We start from the raw sequence: 18,535 nt of genomic DNA on the forward strand, positions 1-18,535 counted from the left end.
CCCTTTCAGGAGTCTGATGCGTCTTGCGTGCCCCAAGTTGCACCTCACTTAAAATCTACTTGCTTACAAAAATCAGACATAAAAATACAAGTGTCACAGCCCACTAGTACTGACAAATTGCTGACTTTCTCATTTTTACCATATCATTATAAAATAAATCAACTGGAATATAACTATTGTCCTTACATTTCATAGAGCATATAAACAAGTCATTGTCTGTATGACATTTTAGTTTGTACTGACTTAGTTAGTTAGTGCTTTTTATGTAGCCTGTTGTAAAACTAGGCATATATCTAGATGAGTTGATGTACCCCCTGGAAGACCTCTGTGTACCCCCAGGGGTACACGTACCCCTGGTTGAGAACCCCTGAACTAGAGGACATGTTGGCAGAGAGACTGCAGTAGCTGTTCCTTTTCATACCTCTTTCTGATGATCCCTTTCACATGTTGCTGCCAATTTCTCCAATTCAGGTGTTTCTCAGAGGACAGCATCTCAGCTGGGGCCCCCTCCAGAGGCTGCAGCAAAAGGAACAAGGGCTGCTCTGCAGGGCTCATGAGCTGGACCTGGCCAGTGGAACCAAGGTTGGCCAAATCCCAGTGAGGTTATGGTAAGGCCCAGGGAGCAGACATCCCCACTCCGGAAAGCACTCGGCACAGTTCTAGAGCCAGTCAAAGCAGGGCAGGACACCACAATTAGACCTGCTGCTCTTCACCATGGATTTTGACCCTTCAAAGGATCACAGGCAGTGAGGCCAGAGAAGACCCACTGAGACAAATGTGATATCAAATAAAAGACGGTTACTCACCTGTAGTAACTGGTGTTCTTCGAGATGTGTTGCTCCAATCCATTCCAGTTAGGTGTGTGCGCCGCGCGTGCACGGTTCTTCGGAACATTTTTACCCTAGCAACTCCGGCGGGCCGGTTGGGCGCCCCCTGGAGTGGCGCCGCTATGGCGCTAGATATATACCCCAGCCGGCCCGCCCGCTCCTCAGTTCCTTCTTTCCGCCCGTGACGGCTAGTAGGAACAGTGGAGTGCTCCCTTACCTCCACAGCCCTAGCGTTCTCAATAGTTTTAGTGTATATAGTTGTTAATAGTTTGTTAGATTTCTTGTTAAAGTTGTATAGTTAGTTGTATAGCATAGTAGTTAGGGAATTAGAGGGGATAGCCCTCTTCTTCCGCCCCGGTGCGGGCTTATGCGTGAAGAAGAACTTCCTTTTATTTGTTTTAAACCTGCTGCTTCCTGCAGGCCACACACCTGGCAGCCACAGGGACTCCTTCAAGATCCTTCCTACACTCTACAGCGATCCCACTCGCCTGTGCTGCGTGCTGATTTTTATGAGCACGAGGTGAGTTCAAGTTATCAACCCATCCCTGTCTCACCACATCGGCTGATCAGTCACAGGTGGGATGTCCAAAGAATTCCCGTAAAGGGCCATTGCACAGGTGTCACCAGTGTCACTTATTTTATACCCAAACTGCCATAAGCTGTTCCCACAGAACCCTTCTATCACTGGTATAAGCTGTTCTCTGCACAGAGGGGTTGTCGGGATCGTTATACTTGCAAACTTCTTCCGATGTCGACCTGGCATGTCCCTCCGGAATACCTGGGGCTGGGGCTCTCACTGCAACACAAGACGGGATTGCTGGGTTGTTGGAGGAGAGACCTAGACCCAGGGGGTGTATGTGGAATGGTGGCCACAACAACTCACGAGTGGTGCGCCCCTCCCTCACCAGGGGAGGGTGCCACTGCTGTTCCATCACCTACCATGTCAGGTTCGTTTGCTGCTCGCATTGCGCTGGTCACTACCAGCTGAGTGTCTGGCAGGAGCCAGCTCCAAAGACACACTGCACGGTACAGGAATGTGCCTCCCCTGCTAATTCCCCTCTGACATCTGCCTTCTGGACTGGGCCTCACCAAGTGGGGGAGGGATGCTAACGAGCTGCAGCTGGCACAGTAGGGCACTTAGAGGGGAAGGTTTCTTGGTCTCCGCACTCAGCAGTGCAGTGAGGACACGCACATCAGTGCCAGCGATTACCGTTCCCCTGGGGAGGGAGTGGAAGCTGATCTCTGCGCAAGTGGAGTCTGCTCAGGGACTATCACTGTCCCAGGCACAGCGGGGAGATCAGTGGCCCTGCAGCCACTCAAACAATCAGCACTCACTCACTCCACATTTGACTGCCCAGCAGCCACACGTTTTGGTGAGCACTCCGGTATCAACATGCCTGAGCTGCAGCCTGGGAAAGAGGGAACCCCAAACTCCACCAGTCCCCCCAGCTCTGCACATGGCCAGAGGCGAGAGAGAGGCTCCACTCAAGGTCAGCGGCACAGCTAGTTAGGCAAGTCTTGCTAACTCAGGCAATAACAGAGCCCATGGGGGGGAGTGGTTTGAGCATTGGCCTGCTAAGCCCAGGGTTGTGAGTTCAATCCTTGAGGGGGCCACTTAGGGATCTGGGGCAAAACCAGTCCTTGGTCCTGCTAGTGAAGGCAGGGGCTGGACTCAATGACCTTTCAGGGTCCCTTCCAGCTCTCTGCGATAGGTGTATCTCCATATATTATCTAATGTCCATGACCCACATCCATGGGATAGGATCTTGCCCAGGGTTACAGGATCACCTGGTGTAACCCACATGTGAAGGGGGCAGAGTTAAGTTTGCTGGGAAGGCAAAGGTCAAAACAAGAAGATACAGAATCAAAACATCACAGTCATCTCCACCAACAGCCTTACCCTGCCAACCACAGACACTGCACTGGGAAAGAACTGAAACCTTCAGCCACCTGAAATACTCCTTCCTCACCAAAGCCACTTCTCTCTTGTAGTCCAGTGTGCGCAGATGAAAATTCCAGATCCAAGGTGAGAATTAACATAAGGATTCATGGATGTAAAGACCAAAACTAATTTTAAGTACATCAGAGGTAGGAAGCCACCAAACCACCAGAGGGGCCACTGGACAATCGAGGTGCTAAAGGAGCACCCAAGGCTATTGTGGAGAAGCTCAATGGATTTTTTGCATTCATCTTCACTGCAGAGGATGTGAGGGAGATGCCCAAACCTGAACCATTATTTTTAGGTAACAAATCTGAGGAACTGTCCCAGATTGAGGTGTCAATAGAGGAAATTTTGAAATAAAATGATACATTAAACAGCGACAAGTTACCAGGGCCAGATGGTATCACCCAAGAGTTCCGAAGGAACTCAAATATGAAATTGTCGTACTACTAGCTGTCTCATACAACCTATTGCTTCAATCAGCCTGTATACCAGATGACTGGAGTGTAGCTAATGTGACGCTGATTTTTAAAAAGGCACCAGAGGCGATCCTGGCAATTACAGGCCCAAAAGCCTAACTTCAGTACCAGGCAAATTGGTTAAAACTACAGTAAAGAACAGAATTATCAGACACACAGATGAACAGGATATGTTGGGGAAGAGTTAACGTGGCTTTTGTAAAGGAAATCACGCCTCACCAATCTACTAGAATTCTTTGAGGGGTCAGCAAATGTGGACAAGGGGGATCCAGTGGATATAGGGTACTTGGACTTTCACAAAGCCTTGGACAAGGTTCCTCACCAAAGGCTCTTATGCTAAGTAAGCAGTTGAGGGATAAGAGGGAAGGTCCTCTCATGGATCAGTAACTGGTTAAAAGACAGGTAACAAAGGGCAGGCAGAAATGGCCAGTTCTCAGAACGGAGAGAGGTAAATAGGGGGGTCCCCCAAGGATCTGTACTGGGACCGGTGCTGTTCAACATATTCATAAATGATCTGGAAAAGGGGGCAAACAATGAGGAGGCAAAGTTTGCAGCCAGTACAAAAGCCCAAAGCAGACGGCAGAGCATTACCAAGGGATCTCACAAATCTGGGCAACAGAGCAACAAGATGGCAGATAAAATTCAAAGTTGATAAGGGCAAAATAATGCCCAGGGGAAAACATAATCCCAACTATACATACAAAATGAAGGGGAATAAATTAGCTGTTACCACTCAAGAAAGATCTTGGAGTCATTGTGGATAGTTCTCTGAAAAGGTCTGCTCAGTGTGCAGCAACAGCCAAAAATGTTAGGAACCGTTAGGAAACGGATAATGAGACAGAAAATAGCATATTGCCTCTATATAAATCCACAGTACGCCCACATCTTAAATACTGCGTGCAGTTCTGGTTGCCCTATGTCAGAAGAGACACATTAGTGTGACCCTTCTGCCAGTCAGAGTTGGCAGCAACAAGGGCTGGGTTCAGTATCCAGGGGTTCCGTTTCAACAATACAATGCAAAACCGGCTCGAACCCCCACCCAGTGACCTGGGACAATTACACACCACCCCTGGGCACCTCTGAGAGGCAACACTTCCCCTCTCACAAGCACAGAGACTGAGTGTAGCACAAAAACACATTTAATAAAAGGAGGGAAATAATGGCATTAATTTGGGGAAACACCACAAACAGGGTTGATAAACTATGAGTAAAAAACCCACCACCAAATAAGTTGGGCACCGTCTGTTTCCCCTCAGGTTCTTAAGTCCAGCAACCCAAAAGTCCCCTTAGTGGGCCCATCCTTTCTCTGCACCCCACTCACTGTCCTTGGTCAGTGCAGCCCCACAGTTCAGAGATTCATCTGCTGAGTTCACCTCCCATCCTGGGTCGGGGGGGGGGGTAAAGAGGCACCCTACTCGCTCCACTGCTCGGGCACTCACTCGCCAGGCCTCTCCGCCAGCCACTCGCCGTGCCAAGAGTATTACTTCTGCCTCAATAACGAGGAGATTGGGGATCCCATCCCAGCCGAAAGTGACCATTTGGGCAAGCAATCCCATCATGCTGAGCACCTAGGCAGGGTAGGTGAGCCCATGCAAACAAGATCAACTCCTAAAGTCCTTTTCCACAGCTCACCACTAGATGTCAAGAGAGCTCATTCAGACTCTGCTTACATTAGAATTCTAAAAAGTACAGAGAAGAGCAATACAAAAGATCAGGGGTATGGAACAGCTTCCATATGAGGAGAGATTTAAAAGACTGGGACTGTTCAGTTTAGAAGAGAGACAACTAAGCAGGGGATATGATAGATGTCTATAAAATAATGACTGGTGTGGAGAAAGTGAATAAGGAAGTGTTATTTACTTCTTCTCATAACACAAGAACCAGGCAGCAAGTTTAAAACAAACAAAAGGAAGTATTTCTTCACACGATGCAGAGTCAACCTGTGGAACTCCTTGCCAGGGGATGTTGTGAAGGCCAAGACTATAACAGGGTTCTAAAAAGAACTAGATAAATTCATGGATGATAGGTCCATCAATGGCTATTAGCCAACATGACCAGGAATGGAATCCCATGCTGTAAGTGTCCCTAAACCTCTGACTGGACGATTGTTCTGTTCATTCCCTCTGAAGCATCTGGCACTGGCCACTGTCGGAGAGAAGATACTGAGCTTTATGGACCATTGGTCTGACCCCATGTGGCCATTCTAATGTTTTCAAGGAACCACTATTTTAATCTAGTCTGGCCTCTTGCAAAGCACAGGCCATCAAACCTGATCCAGTGATTCTTTCGCTGATCTCAGAAATTTGTAATGGAGCCACAGCATAGGTTTTAGAAACAGTCTTGATTTAAAGACAAAGTGACAGAGAATCCACCCCGTCCATCGGTCAGTCATTCCAACGAATACTTGCTCTCACTGTTAAACATTTGGGCTTTATTTCCCGTCTGAATCTGGCTATCTTCCATGTCCCGCCACTGGATCTTGTTTGGCCTTGTCTGCTAGATTAAGGGGCTCTCTCTGAGATGTAGTAGAAAGAGCCTGAGACTTGAGGCCGAGTATAAGGGCCTGGTGTAAGGCCCACGCGCCAAACTAAAGTCAGGTCCTGCCCGTTACAAAGCAGATGCCTGCTTGCAGGGTCACTGACCAATACATGAACTTGGCAAGAGCAGGGCTGGCCTTGCAGACAAGCACTCCTAGGTGCTAAGGATTCCCGTGAACACAGTCCAGAAGGTGGCACCAGAACACCCCGAATGAAGGTTATGGTGTGTAAACACTCCCTGAAGATGATACAAGGACACACCGACCCCCTTAGAGATAAGGTCAGGATGCCAGCGTGCTGGATAGAGATATTTTGATCGAACCAACATGTACAAGGCGAAGGGTGGTAACTAAGCACATCAGCGGGGCAATGCGTAACTTGTTTGTGTTGAGGTGTAAAGAGGGGTGTCCGAGGGGGTGTCTTTGTCTGGCCAAGGGGGGAATGGAAAGTCCCAGCATTCACGGAGCTGCGTCCATTGTCACATGTGCATGTATAGACATTGATCCGGGGATCTATGAGCATGCTGCATGGGCAACAAACCTGGCCGAGTGCCTTCGTTACAGAAACCGAGTCTGTGGTCTTTGGGGCAGCTGGATTGGAGCCTGCTGTGCGGGCTCTCTGGCCACAGCCAGTGCAGCACGCAGAGAGAACACACACAGCCAGCAACTGACAACAACAGACTTTGGTCAAGCCACCATTGAACCTTCTCTTGAATGTACTAAATAGATTCAGCTCCTTTCATCTCTCACTGCAGAGCAGGTTTTCCAGACGTTAAATCATCCTCATAGCTCTTCTTTGAATCCCTTCCAATTTTTCAATATTGTCAGGCACAACAGGACTGTCTAACACAAGGGTAAAGCTTGTCTGTGTGGCAGACAGTGCTTTCTTGGGGCCTGTCCCAGATCACGGAATGAGCTCCCCCAGACCTGAAGAAGCTCCTCAAAACTCCCCACCTACTGCTCCCTGTGCCAGGCACTTCTCCGACCAGCCTTCACGGATATAAACACAGAGCAGCATGTACGTCTAATTGATAAAACCAAAGCAACATCCCACGTTACACATAGAATTCTGCCCATGGGGAGAGAAGGGACATGTCACATCTGGCACATGTAAATCACGTCTCAGAGCATTCTTAGACAGTGCTTAAATACCGCAGTGAACAGGGCTGGGCTCTATAGAATATCCCCTCCCCCTCCCCAGAAATACACCTGATCCCCGAAGGGCAGCAATATAGTCCCTGCTGTGAACAAAAATCCACTCCACTTAGCTCATTTCTGAGCTGCAAGGCACCCTGAGAAAGTTTCTCAAGTCCTACCTCTGCTCTGCTGTCCTCAGCACCACACAGGTTCCTCTGTCGCCAGGACTATGCATGTAGCAGGGGGACAGGATTTGCTCCCTCTCTCTCTCTCTCTCTCACCTGGATATCTAAACTCTGTGTCCAGCATTGCATCCTTGCCCACTGCCCCCCCAGGTGGACAGCCTCATCCTGGAATAGAACACAGTACCTGGGCAGCATACTCTGCGCCAAGGAAAGAAAATGGACATGTCTGCTTCTCCTAATAGCATGGCTCCCTCTGAGCTGTCTGTACACTGCCAATGGGCATGTGGCACATTGACCCGTGTTAGGAGATGGAAAGCAAAGCCGACGGAGTGATGTCTGGGCCAGGCCTTTAACATCCTTTGAACAGATCCAGTAACCATCTCACCTGGCCTGCTTTCTCGCACTGCCTCTGCACCCTTTCTGTCTCCCTCTGGTTTATTACAGGATGAATTGGCATTTGTAAAATGGGGATTGTTCCAAACTGCACACGGGCCCTCCAGAGCAAACGGTTTCCCTGGAGGCCTTTAGTTCCCTGAGGAGAGGCCTTGGTTATTGTGCCCACAATCGAGGAGAGCTGGCAATGACTGCCGACAGCTGCCCAGACTACCCATGTTCCTCCAACTTCAGAGGCAGCCAGGAGGGAAGTGCTTGGACTTTACCCAACCCCTAGAGGGGAATTTAATATTTGCATGGGTCTGAGGCCTGGAAGCCTTCCCAGGACAAACAGCCCCCTAAGGAATGTCCAAGAACTCCTCACTTTGACTACGTGCCCTTGGCTATTGGTAGCGTGCGGTTAGCCACATGTAAATCACATGGTATGGTGTCTGCTCACTGCAGGACTCTTTAAAAAGGAGAATGCCAAACAGTTTCACACAAGCACTTCCGAGAAAACAGTCACCGGTGACAGACTCTGTGAAACCTCGGGGATTCACAAACGCTCCCCTCCAAGCTGCAGCCACCATGAGTAGCAAACCCCACGTCCCCACAACTAGCAGCAGCGAGAACTCACCACATTTAACCCCAACAATATTTGCAAACCACTGTGTGTGTTATGTGATCAGCTCTAATTAATACCAGACACCATAAGACACACTCAAACCACACGCATTACACAGCTGGATTTCCCTCCTCTGACTCACTGGCACCAGAAACCTTCCATAATGATAGAACAGACACTGCACCGTTGGGCATTTCTGCCGCGCAAACACATGCAGTAGAGCTATGGCAGATAACGTTGCTATTACAGCTTGTTCTTCCTTTCCAGATCAGGAGCGTCCCTTCTCGTGCCCAAACTGTCATGTCCCAGCCTCACCTGGACTCCAGAGCTTCCCTCTTGGCAACAGGCAGCCAACCTCCAGTTTGTAATCCTGGTGCACGGGCGGTGAAAGGGGCTCAGAGAGAGATTGTCATTTCATCTCCTGTTCATCAGCACAGGCAGACCTAAAAATAGCTCCAGGAGTGGGCTGACTGAAGTCATGCTGCTGTATCTGTTACCCTGGCAGCTGAGCGAGAAAGAAATTGCTAATCCAAGGCAGAAAGATTATCCCACCGACCCTCTGGAGCCCAGCAAGAGCTGCAGCTACAGGAACTGCCCAGCTGCAGTGCAAAAGGGATCGCTTCAGCCTTTCCACTTCACCAGCTGGGAAACAAAAATCACCCAGGAGAGGAGGGGAGATCAGCTCTGGGGCTGCCGGGAACTGGAGGGACGGTTCATGGGGATCCTTGCACCCACCTGGGCCCCTCCTGCAGCAGCACTCCCGCTGTGGGATGCACTTGCACGACAGAGAAGGTGAGTGTGCACAAGGCGTGCGTGTACTCAGGCAGCAGCGAGCTGCTAACTCTCGAGGGGTCGTGCTCCCCCACGCATTCGGCAACGCTGTCCTGGGCTCTGTCAGGAGGGACCTTCCCTAGGGCCTCAGCTGGGTCCCCCCTCACCCACACACAGCGAAAGCCCTTCCGCTGCCTTTGCCCTGATCACGGGACCGAATAACTCACCAGAACCCAGGAGTGGACTGGACACCGAGCCCAAGCTGCCCCTTCCGCCATGCTGCCCCAAAGGAGGAGGAGACGTACTCCCCCACAATCTCTGAGGCTTTCAAACTAATTGGCACGTGGTGGCCTCCCCGGCCTGCGAGTTCCCTGGCGTTTGGGACGCCCACTGGGGCCTGCCCATGGCAGCGACTCGGGAGCAGATGCTTGGCAAGCGGGACGCGTTGTCTCCGGCAGACGAGGGGAAGCTCGTGGCCAATTACACCGGAGCAGGGGCATCCCCAGGGCAACAGGCTGGTGCCTGAGCAGCAAGACCTGCTGACATCCGGCTGTGCCAGCGCCTCCTTGGGAGCAGGCTGTCGGCACACGCAGCGTCTGCCCGGCCCCAAGGGCTCTGCAGCCGGAGAGCAATTAGTGTGATTAGAGCAAATGGAGCCAAATGTTTCCTCAGCAGGCCGAGCTCCGGCTGGCCCCAGCACTGTCGCAGGCAGGCTCTGGCAGGGGCTGGCAGCGCCGGCGAACAACGCTGCTGCCCCGAGGGCCCCAGATTGGCAGGACGGGTCCCAGTCCCTCCCACTGCTGCCCCAGGTCTGCTCGGAGCTCCACCGCCCCGGCGGGCATGGGAGCGCCCGGAGCCAGCGGGTCCCACGGCGACCCAGATCCCCAGCCTGGGAAAGGCTCAGTGCCAAGTGCTCTTCTGGTCCCTGGCTCACGGGCGGAGTTTGACCCTGGGCTGCCTGGCTGCTGACGGCAATGGGCAGAGCCGCCTGGGACAGGGCCTTACCCGGCACAGCCGGTAGATTCCAGCCCAGCGGCTGGCCAGCAACGTGCACGGTGGGAAACACTAGACACTTGGCCCCTAGTGCAGGGAGGGACGGGGGGAGCAGTGCAGACATCTCGCTCCCCCGCACCCCCATGCTTGGGCCCAGGGCCTGGCACCCGCAGCATCGGCCCCTCGCCAGCGCCAGGAGCCCATGCAGCCGGGCCTTGGAGCCGCTCACTGCACCCACAGCTGGCCCCGGGGATGTGCTGGGCGACGCTGCCATGGCTACTCACCATCACCCCCAGTTCCCAGACAGGCAGCCGGGGCGGCTCTAGGAATTTTGCCGCCCCGAGCACGGCAGGCAGGCTGCCTTCGGCGGTTTGCCTGCAGAGGGTCCGCTGGTCCCGCGGCTTCGGAGGACCTGGGCGTGCTGGGGCCTGGAGCCACCCCTGCAGGCAGCTGCCCAAGTGGGGGGCACCCGGAGCCCCAGGCTCTGAATGCGCCGATGGCAGGAGCAGCCCCTGCTGGCACCCAGCAGGACAGGGCGACTATGGGCCCTGCCGAGGGGGCAGCCAAAGGAGTCCGGGGGCTTCAGCAGGGACAGGCGGGGGCTTCCTGCCCCTTCTGCTCATCCCCCCGGAAGAGGATCCCCACTCCCCAGCCTCCTGCCCTCGCTGCCGTGGGGTGAGACAGAGGCGCCCTCCCAGGGGCGAGCCCAGCTGTGGGATGGCCAGAGTTCCCTCTGCACTCCCCACCCCGGCAGGGCTCCCGGCACAGGAAGCCTCCCACACCCCAAGACAGGCAGCGTCGCTGCTGTTACGCTGACGGGTGTGAGCCGCGGAGGGAGGCCCTGGCAGGGGCCGTGTGCTGTGCAGCACCTGGCACGGCAGGGGGGGATCCAATAAAGAGCTGGGCCAGCCCCCGCATCTCCATGCCTGTTACATCGGGGGGGGGGGGGTAACGCTTCCCCAGCAGCTACGGGGCCTCTAGCAGCATGTCAGAGCCACTCACAGCTTATGGGCAGCAGGGACCAGCCCAGCCACCCTGACCGCCTGTGTCACCGGCCCCCAGCTCCCGCCCCCAAACCCAGCTCCTGGGATCAGGCCAGGGGAGACCAGGCTAGTCCATGCCCCGTGTGGGGCACAGACCCTGGGAGGAGCCGGGCAGGCGGGAAGTTGCTAGCACCGTTTATGCCAAGGCTGCAGCCCCTTGGCTGGAGGGGCAGACAGAGGCGCACACCCCGCGTCACGCACACGCACCTGGAGAGCTGCTGCCCACGGCGAGCTCCTGCCGGGTTCACACAGTGCCAGCACCTGCTCCCACCCCAGCCTCAGCAGCGGCTTCAGCGCTCCCTGACCTCTTCCTGGGGCCCTGGACAGCCGAGCCTGGCGCGCCTCACTACGGGCATGGGCAGCCCAGGACCGGAGCAGGGGCAACACGGGCCCTGGGAGGGGAGGCTCTGACGGGCGGCCAAGCTCTGCTGACTTGAGCTTTGCATCTCTCCACTTCAGGCCCAGGTAGCTCAGAGACGGCACCTGCCCCTCCCCCAGCTAACGGGAAACGGGCGTTTCGGCTCGCAGAGCGGCACACAAAGAGCTATTGAGAGCAGGGGCCGCGCTGGGCCTGGCGCTGGGCCTCTGCTCCGAGCCACAGGACAGAGCAGGGCTGCCAGGCCAGCGAGTGCCGACAGGAGCTGCCACCGGCTCCCTCGCGCCTGCCTTCTGTGCTGGCTCAGTCCAACTCCCGTCTGTCATGCTTGCTCGCCAGCAGCGCCTGCCCTGCAAACCGCACGTTTTATTATTATGCAGGACACACTCCCCGAGTCCCACCTCCAGCTGCACATTTCCCTCCTCGTCCCATTCCCTCATCCCCTGCCCTGGGCGCCTCTCAACTCTGCCAACACCTTTCAACCCCAACTCCCAGCCCTGGGCTCCCCATCACTCACCGCAGCACTGCCGGCGCCCCTCACTCCCGACCCGCAGCCCCCTGCTAGCCCAGCCCCAGGCTCCCCCCAGCTCTGCTGGTGTCCCTCACTCCCGACCTGCAGCCCCCTGCTACCCCCACCTCTGCCGGTGCCCCTCAATCCCGACCCGCAGCCCCCTGCTAGCCCAGCCCCAGGCTCCCCCCAGCTCTGCCAGTGCCCCTCACTCCCGACCCGCAGTCCCCCGCTAGCCCAGCCCCAGGCTGCCCCCAGCTCTGCTGGTGTCCCTCACTCCCGACCTGCAGCCCCCTGCTACCCCCACCTCTGCCGGTGCCCCTCACTCCCGACCCGCAGCACCCTGCTAGCCCAGCCCCAGGCTCCCCCCAGCTCTGCTGGTGCCCCTCACTCCCAACCTGCAGCCCCCTGCTACCCCAGCCCCGGGCTCCCCCCAGCTCTGCTGGTGCCCCTCACTCCCAACCTGCAGCCCCTGCTAGCCCAACCCCGGGCTCCCCCAAACTCTGCCAGTGCCCCTCACTCCTGACCCGCAGTCCCCTGCTACCCCAGCCCAGGACTCCCCCACACCCCGCACCACTCTGTCTGTGCGCCGCACTCCCGACCCCCGCCCCCGCTACCCCAGCCCCGGGCTCCCCCCACCTCTGCCGGTGCCCCTCACTCCCAACCCGCAGCCCCCTCCTACTGAAGCCCCAGGCTTCCCCTCACCCTACATGGCTCTGCTGGTACCCCGGAGTCCTGACCCACAGCCCCCACTGCCAGGTGCTAATATCACGCTGGAATTCACAGCTAGGTTAGGGGAGTTTATCAGGGATCTCTGACATGCCAGGCACTGTCACAGACATCTCCGGTGCCAGCCTGTCCCACCCCACTAGTCCCGCGAGCTGGGCCTTCCTTGTCAAATGACACCTGGCCAGCTCAACACAACCCCTGGCCCTGCACTCAGCCAGACAGACCATTTTCCTCCCGCAGCCCGGCATGTCTGTGCCCAGCCTAAAGGAAACAAGCCCCTCCCAGCTCTGATGGATTCATCCTCTCCCCATGGGGGCCACGGCTGGGTCAGCACCATTGCAGAGACAGGAATGGATGCCCAGGTTGAGCTGTCCAGACTGGGGGGCTCACACGGCAGAGCCAGGGACTGAACCCACATTCCTGGAGCCCCGCTCTGGTACCTTAACCCTGCAGCGACCATCCCTCACCCCCCGCAATGCATGGCACAGGCACCTCTGCCCCCAGGCGCTGGCACAGAAATACCCACGGCAAACACAGACCTGCACAGCCCCCAGGGCGTGTGCGCAGGGCCCTGGCTGGGGCAGAGACCCCTGTGTTTCCTAGTGGGTTCGGTCAGTGCCAGGTCCAACACCCTCTCCCCCAAGAAGGGGCAGCTCCCCCTCCCAGCACGGGGGGCCAGGCAGCTCCTCCGGCAGGCGCCAACCCCAGCCCGCTGCACCCAACTCACTCAGCATCTGCCTTGGCCACCGGCTTCTCCCAGCGTCAGGCTGAGTCACTTGGACTAATGGGTCTTGTGACCATCCCAGTGCGGGAGGGGTGAACGGCTGCCCAGTCTGCCACACTGAGACGACACATGGGACAGCAAGTGCCTCCTGCCCAGGGGCTGTGGCCACTGCCAGTCTCCGTAACAGGCCTGTGATGGGCCAGACAAGGCACCTGAGTCCCAGCCTCAGCGCCCCTCTTCTGATGCCTGCGTCCCGTGGATCATGCTGCGTGGCCAGGAGGAAATCAGCACCTCAGGGTGCTCCAGAGCCAGCACGAACCTGCGGCCGAGCTGCTCCTGGTCAGAAACGGTGCCTCTTTTCGGACCCCAACTCCCAGGACACACGCAGCCTGCAGCGAAAGAACAAAGCCAGTCAGACCCAGCAGCGACGGTGGGGATGGGAATCAGGACACCGAGGTTTTATCCCCGGCTCTGGGAGGGCAGTGGGGTCTAGTGGGCCCAGGCTCCTGAGGGTCTTTTCCTGGCTCTAGGGGAGGAAGGGAGTCTAGTGGGATAGAGCAGGAGACCAGAAGTCCTGACTTTGCCAATCACCAAGTGACCTGTATCGTATCAGGGCTCAAGGCCTGCCTCAGTTTCCCCTTTGCATCACGGGAGTCAGGATGCAGACGGCCCCTGTGAGAGAAGGATCAATATTGCACAGCCCTGGGAATGGGGGACGGGGCCTGTCATGCACTGCTTGGCTAGAATCACCCCCGATCCCCCAGCTTGCTCCCCGCCCACGCAGGAGGGTGGCCTCCACTGGCTGCTTTCCTGTTCTCCCAGCAGGAACAGAGCGCTACTGTGCTGCGGCTGCACGGCGGGGCTGCCGGGGAGCACAAGCGGGGCCTTGTGTCTGCTTCTCGTGCAGGGAGAGAGGCACACGGCTCCTGGGCCTGCCACCTCCAGGAGAGGGACTGGACAAATACAGACCAGGCCCTGGGAACCTGGGAGGGGAGACCCAGCACGTCACCTCCCCTCCTCCCTCCACCAACCGGACTGTGACTGCGCAGGAGAATCCAGGCTCCAGGGAAGCTGCCCAGGCTCAGAGGGAGCCAATGGGGGGAGGGGGGCTGAAGGCAAGGGCCCCCCCTCGAGTCACTAGGGCTCCAGGGCCATTGCGCTGCCTCCTGCTTCGAGTCCCAGCCCCCGAGTGTCTCCTCCTGCCCCACAGGACACAGATGACGTTTTCGGCTACAAATATCGAGTTTGCAAAGGCAATAGAAACCCAGGAGGGACTCGGTGGCTGCATTTCACAACATGCAGTGGAGCAAAGCCCAGAGAGGTTTTGTACATGTCAAAGTCCAGGTCCCCGAGTCTGACCCCGTGGATAGCACAGGCGCCAGGACAGAACATCCCCAGAACAACTCCCAGCCAGATCTGTAGGAAAACATCCCACCCGGACTTTAAAATAGTCGGTTCGACTCCTTCTCTGATCCCTCTCCAATTTATCAACATCCTTCTTGAAGCACCAGAACTGGACGCAGGATCCCAGCAGCCATTGCACCGGGCCAAATACAGCGGTGAAATAACCTCACTGCTCCTTCACGAGGAGAGTCCCCTGGTTACACCCCCTCCATCCCCCTCCCCTTGGGAGAGCAGCTTTGGTTTGGGCCGGAGCATCTCAATGCCACTGAGAGACTGGGCCTGGCCAATGCCGAGCAGAGAACTGGCCGTGCTGCCTGTGGCTCCCAGGGTGGGGCAGAGCTGAGAAAACAGGTGGGCTCTGCCAGACGGGTCCCGTTCCCCTGCCCACCATCGCCAGTGCATCACCCACCTACCCTGTGCTGCTAGGGAACAGCAGGGCAGCAAGAAAAACCCAGGCCAAGCACACTCCCGCTGGAGGCTGCTCAGCAGTGGCAGGCGCCTGGGGCGCATCAGCAAAGAAAGGCTGCCTGGGGCCAAAGGGCTACAGCTGTGCCAGGGCAGCAGCACGGCGCAGGGTGAGCAGGAGGGAGAACGCTCTTCTCAGAGTTCCCAGCGAGGTGGCAGAGGGCAGACCAGTGTCACAAGGGCCAGGAGCAGCGTGAGGCCAGTGGCTGGAGTACAAGCTAATCCAGAGAAGCGCTTGGTGAAACAGGCGTTTCCAAGGGAGTTGCTAGGAGCTGCAGCAGGAGGGGGCAGGGGAGGATGGGAATTTGCCCACCACCAGAACTCCCCCACTCACTGAACATCCAGGCTTCTTCCTCGCTGCAAGCTTTGGCATAGGTAGCTGGGAGCGTTGGCTGCCGACGTGCTGCCTGCATCCCAGCAGCAATGCAATGCACTGCTCCCCCTGCACCTACTATTCCTTCTCCTCTGTGCTTTGGCAGGGCGGCCAGAGAAGAGCCGTCATGTCTCCCTCTGGGGCCCAGTGTCCCTCCTCCAGCTCCCCTGGAAGATGTAGCAGCCGCCTGGCTCCTAGAGACCGTCTAGGACAGTGGGTCGTGGAATGTCAGGCACTGGTCATGGCGGCGCTGCTCAGCTGCTGACGTCCAGTCGGTGGTGCCGCGGGGCTAAGGCAGGCTAGTCCCTACGTGTCCTGGCTCCGCATTGGGCCCCAGCGGGCCAGCAGGTCCGGCTCCTAGGCAGGGGGGCCATGAGGCTCCACGCGCTGCCCCCACCCCAAGCACTGGCTCTGCACTCCCATTGGCCGGGAGCTGGCCAATGGGAGCTGGGGGGGATGGTGCCTGCAGGCGAGAACCGCGCAGAGACACTTGCGCACATCTGCCTAGGAGCCGGACCTGCTGCTGGCCGCTGCCGGGGCGCAGTGCGGTCCACGGTGCCAGCACAGGCGGGAAGCCCGCGCCTCAATCCCCTGCACCAGCCCAGAGCCCCCCCAAATCCAGAGCACCTTCCTGTACCCCAAACCCCTCATCCATGGCCCAGCCGAACATGCTCCAGGGAAAAGGAAGTGACCCACCGGAAGGAGACAGACAAGAGACCGGACGCACCAGAGAGACTTGGCCTCCTGGCCAGTCCCCTTGGACACCAGCTGTTCTGCATCGTTTACATCTGTGACCAAGGGGGAGACATTTATAAAAAGCAAAGAGGAGATTTCCCGCCCCAGAGCCTTGTCATCTCCTCCATAGCCCACTGCCCTGCATTACGGTACTGACCTTCCCTCCAGCCTCTGCAGGCCCCTCTCTCCAGGCACCGTGTGGCACGTACAGCCCCCTACACTCAGGCTCCGGGACGGGAGGAACCTGCCCCTGCCTTTGCACAGGGCCAGGCTTGTAGCCAGTCCAGCAAGCCCTGGGCAGCTTAGTTAGGGGTCTTCAGACAGAAAACTCCAGATCAAGGCTGACCTGCTGCCAGGCCACTTTGCTTTGCTGGAAGAGGCGACATGAGAGCCATGAAGCAACTGAACAAGGTCCGTATCTCTGCCCTCAATGCAGTCCAGACCTCGCAGCTCCAGTGCGACTCAGCTCCACCTTCCCACTATCTAACCAGAAGCAAACTGAGCTACGGACCTTCTTCCTGCCAGCCCCAGGCAGCATTCAGCTGCCACAGGCCAGACGCACAGCGCAGTGGTGGACAGTTAACCCTTTCTGGTCCCACCCTCTCTTTGCAGATTCACCGGCTCTCCCTAGCTCAGAGCTGCTAGAGATGGGACAGCAAAAGACTCCAGTCATGCCCATCACCACAGCATCCGAGTCAGGCTGCAGAAGTCCTGCCCGCTCTGGCTCAAGACAGGTGTTTCAACAGCAGTTTGGCCACATCGCAGCGCAGTGGCTAAGAACGACACGTCCAGCTGTTCCACAGCCCTCACCACTGAAAGGAAGTTGCTGAGAAACCAAGCGAGGAGACAGGAGCAGTGAAGTGACTGATCCTGCTGGAGCAATGAAAGTAGCAAAAAGAGCCAGTTTGAAAGTTAACCATTAACGGCAGGGCCAGTCAGGCAGCAGAGCTGCAAGGTTGAAGGCAGAGCCAGGCAATTCAAAGGTTACGCAAGAGACAGACGTTTGTATGTCCAGAAAGCTCAGTGAAAATCAAACCCCTCTAAGTCTATCCCCCAGGACCCTGCACACCTGGTGTGAAGCTACGGAGCATGGAACTGTGCCCCTGGCACGAGCTAGAAAGTCAAATAGGGACTTGACAGTAGACTTTACATTCTGAAACGGTCTGCAGATGTGGCTGTGAAGGGGGCAAGTGTTTAATCTTTCCACACTGGAACAGCCTGGCACTTCAACACTTGGGGATTTGCCCAGCACCAGAGAGGGAGAACCAAACATTACATTCGCAGACGCAGCAAAGGATGGTGCATCTGGACTGTAGCTTTCTAATGCTCAGTTCACCCTGGTGTAAATATTGTACCTGTGCAGCAGATCACACAATGCATCCGCTATTACTGAACAACCAACCAGAGAGATGTGACATTACAGTAGTTTCCCCAGGAATTGAAATGGGGGCGGCGGGGATGTGTTCGAATTTACAGGGGAGGTGTCAGGGCCGATGAGATATATAAAAGAGATATGAATAAAGTAAAGGTTTTGTTAAGATAATGCAAATTTAACATAAGGATAATGCAAGTTACACCAAAACACATAACAGGTCTAGATTTCTAAAAAAATATAATTTTTTTTAAATGTATTTAAATTTAAATTGACTTTTGAAAAGTAAGCCATCATGGGATAAGAGGGAAGGTCCTCTCATGGATCAGTAACTGGTTAAAATATGGGAAACAAAGGGTGGGAATAAATGATCAGTTTTCAGAATGGAGAGAGGTAAATAGTGGTATCCCTGAGGGGTCGGTACTGGGACCATTACTGTTCAACATACTCATAAATGATCTGGAAAAATGGGTCAACAGTGAGGTGGCAAAATTTGCAGATCATACAAAACTATTCAAGATAGTTAAGTCCCAGGCAGACTGCAAAGCGTTACAAAGGGATCTCACAAAACTGGGTGAGCGGGCAACAAAATGGCAGATGAAATTCAATGTTGATAAATGCAAAGTAATGCACATTGGAAAACAATCTCAACTATACATACAAAATGAAGGAGTCTGAATTAGCTGTTACCACTCAAGAAAGAGATCTTGGAGTCATTGTGGATAGTTCTCTGAAATCATCCACTCAAATGTGCAGCGGCAGTCAAAAAAAGCGAACAGAATGTTGGGAATCGTTAAGAAAGGGATAGATAATAAGACAGAAAATATCATATTGCCTCTATATAAATCCATGGTATGTGTACACCTTGACTACTGTGTGCAGATCTGGTCACCCCATCCCAAAAGAGAGAGATTGGAAATGGAAAAGGTACAGAGATGG

General features: G+C 55.6%; 1 protein-coding gene across 1 annotated transcript in view; it reads right to left on the reverse strand.

The window, feature by feature from the left end:
- ST3GAL3 (ST3 beta-galactoside alpha-2,3-sialyltransferase 3) overlaps positions 1-8,494 on the reverse strand; it is a 369,636-nt gene extending 361,142 nt beyond the window's left edge. Inside the window, exon 1 of the mRNA XM_039483725.1 lies at positions 8,419-8,494. The gene's annotated coding sequence lies outside the window, so the exon portion shown is untranslated. The remainder of the gene's footprint in view (positions 1-8,418) is intronic.
- Positions 8,495-18,535: the final 10,041 nt, after the last annotated feature.

This window comes from Mauremys reevesii, linkage group 8, assembly GCF_016161935.1.
Source record: "Mauremys reevesii isolate NIE-2019 linkage group 8, ASM1616193v1, whole genome shotgun sequence".
NCBI classification, from domain to species: Eukaryota; Metazoa; Chordata; order Testudines; family Geoemydidae; genus Mauremys; species Mauremys reevesii.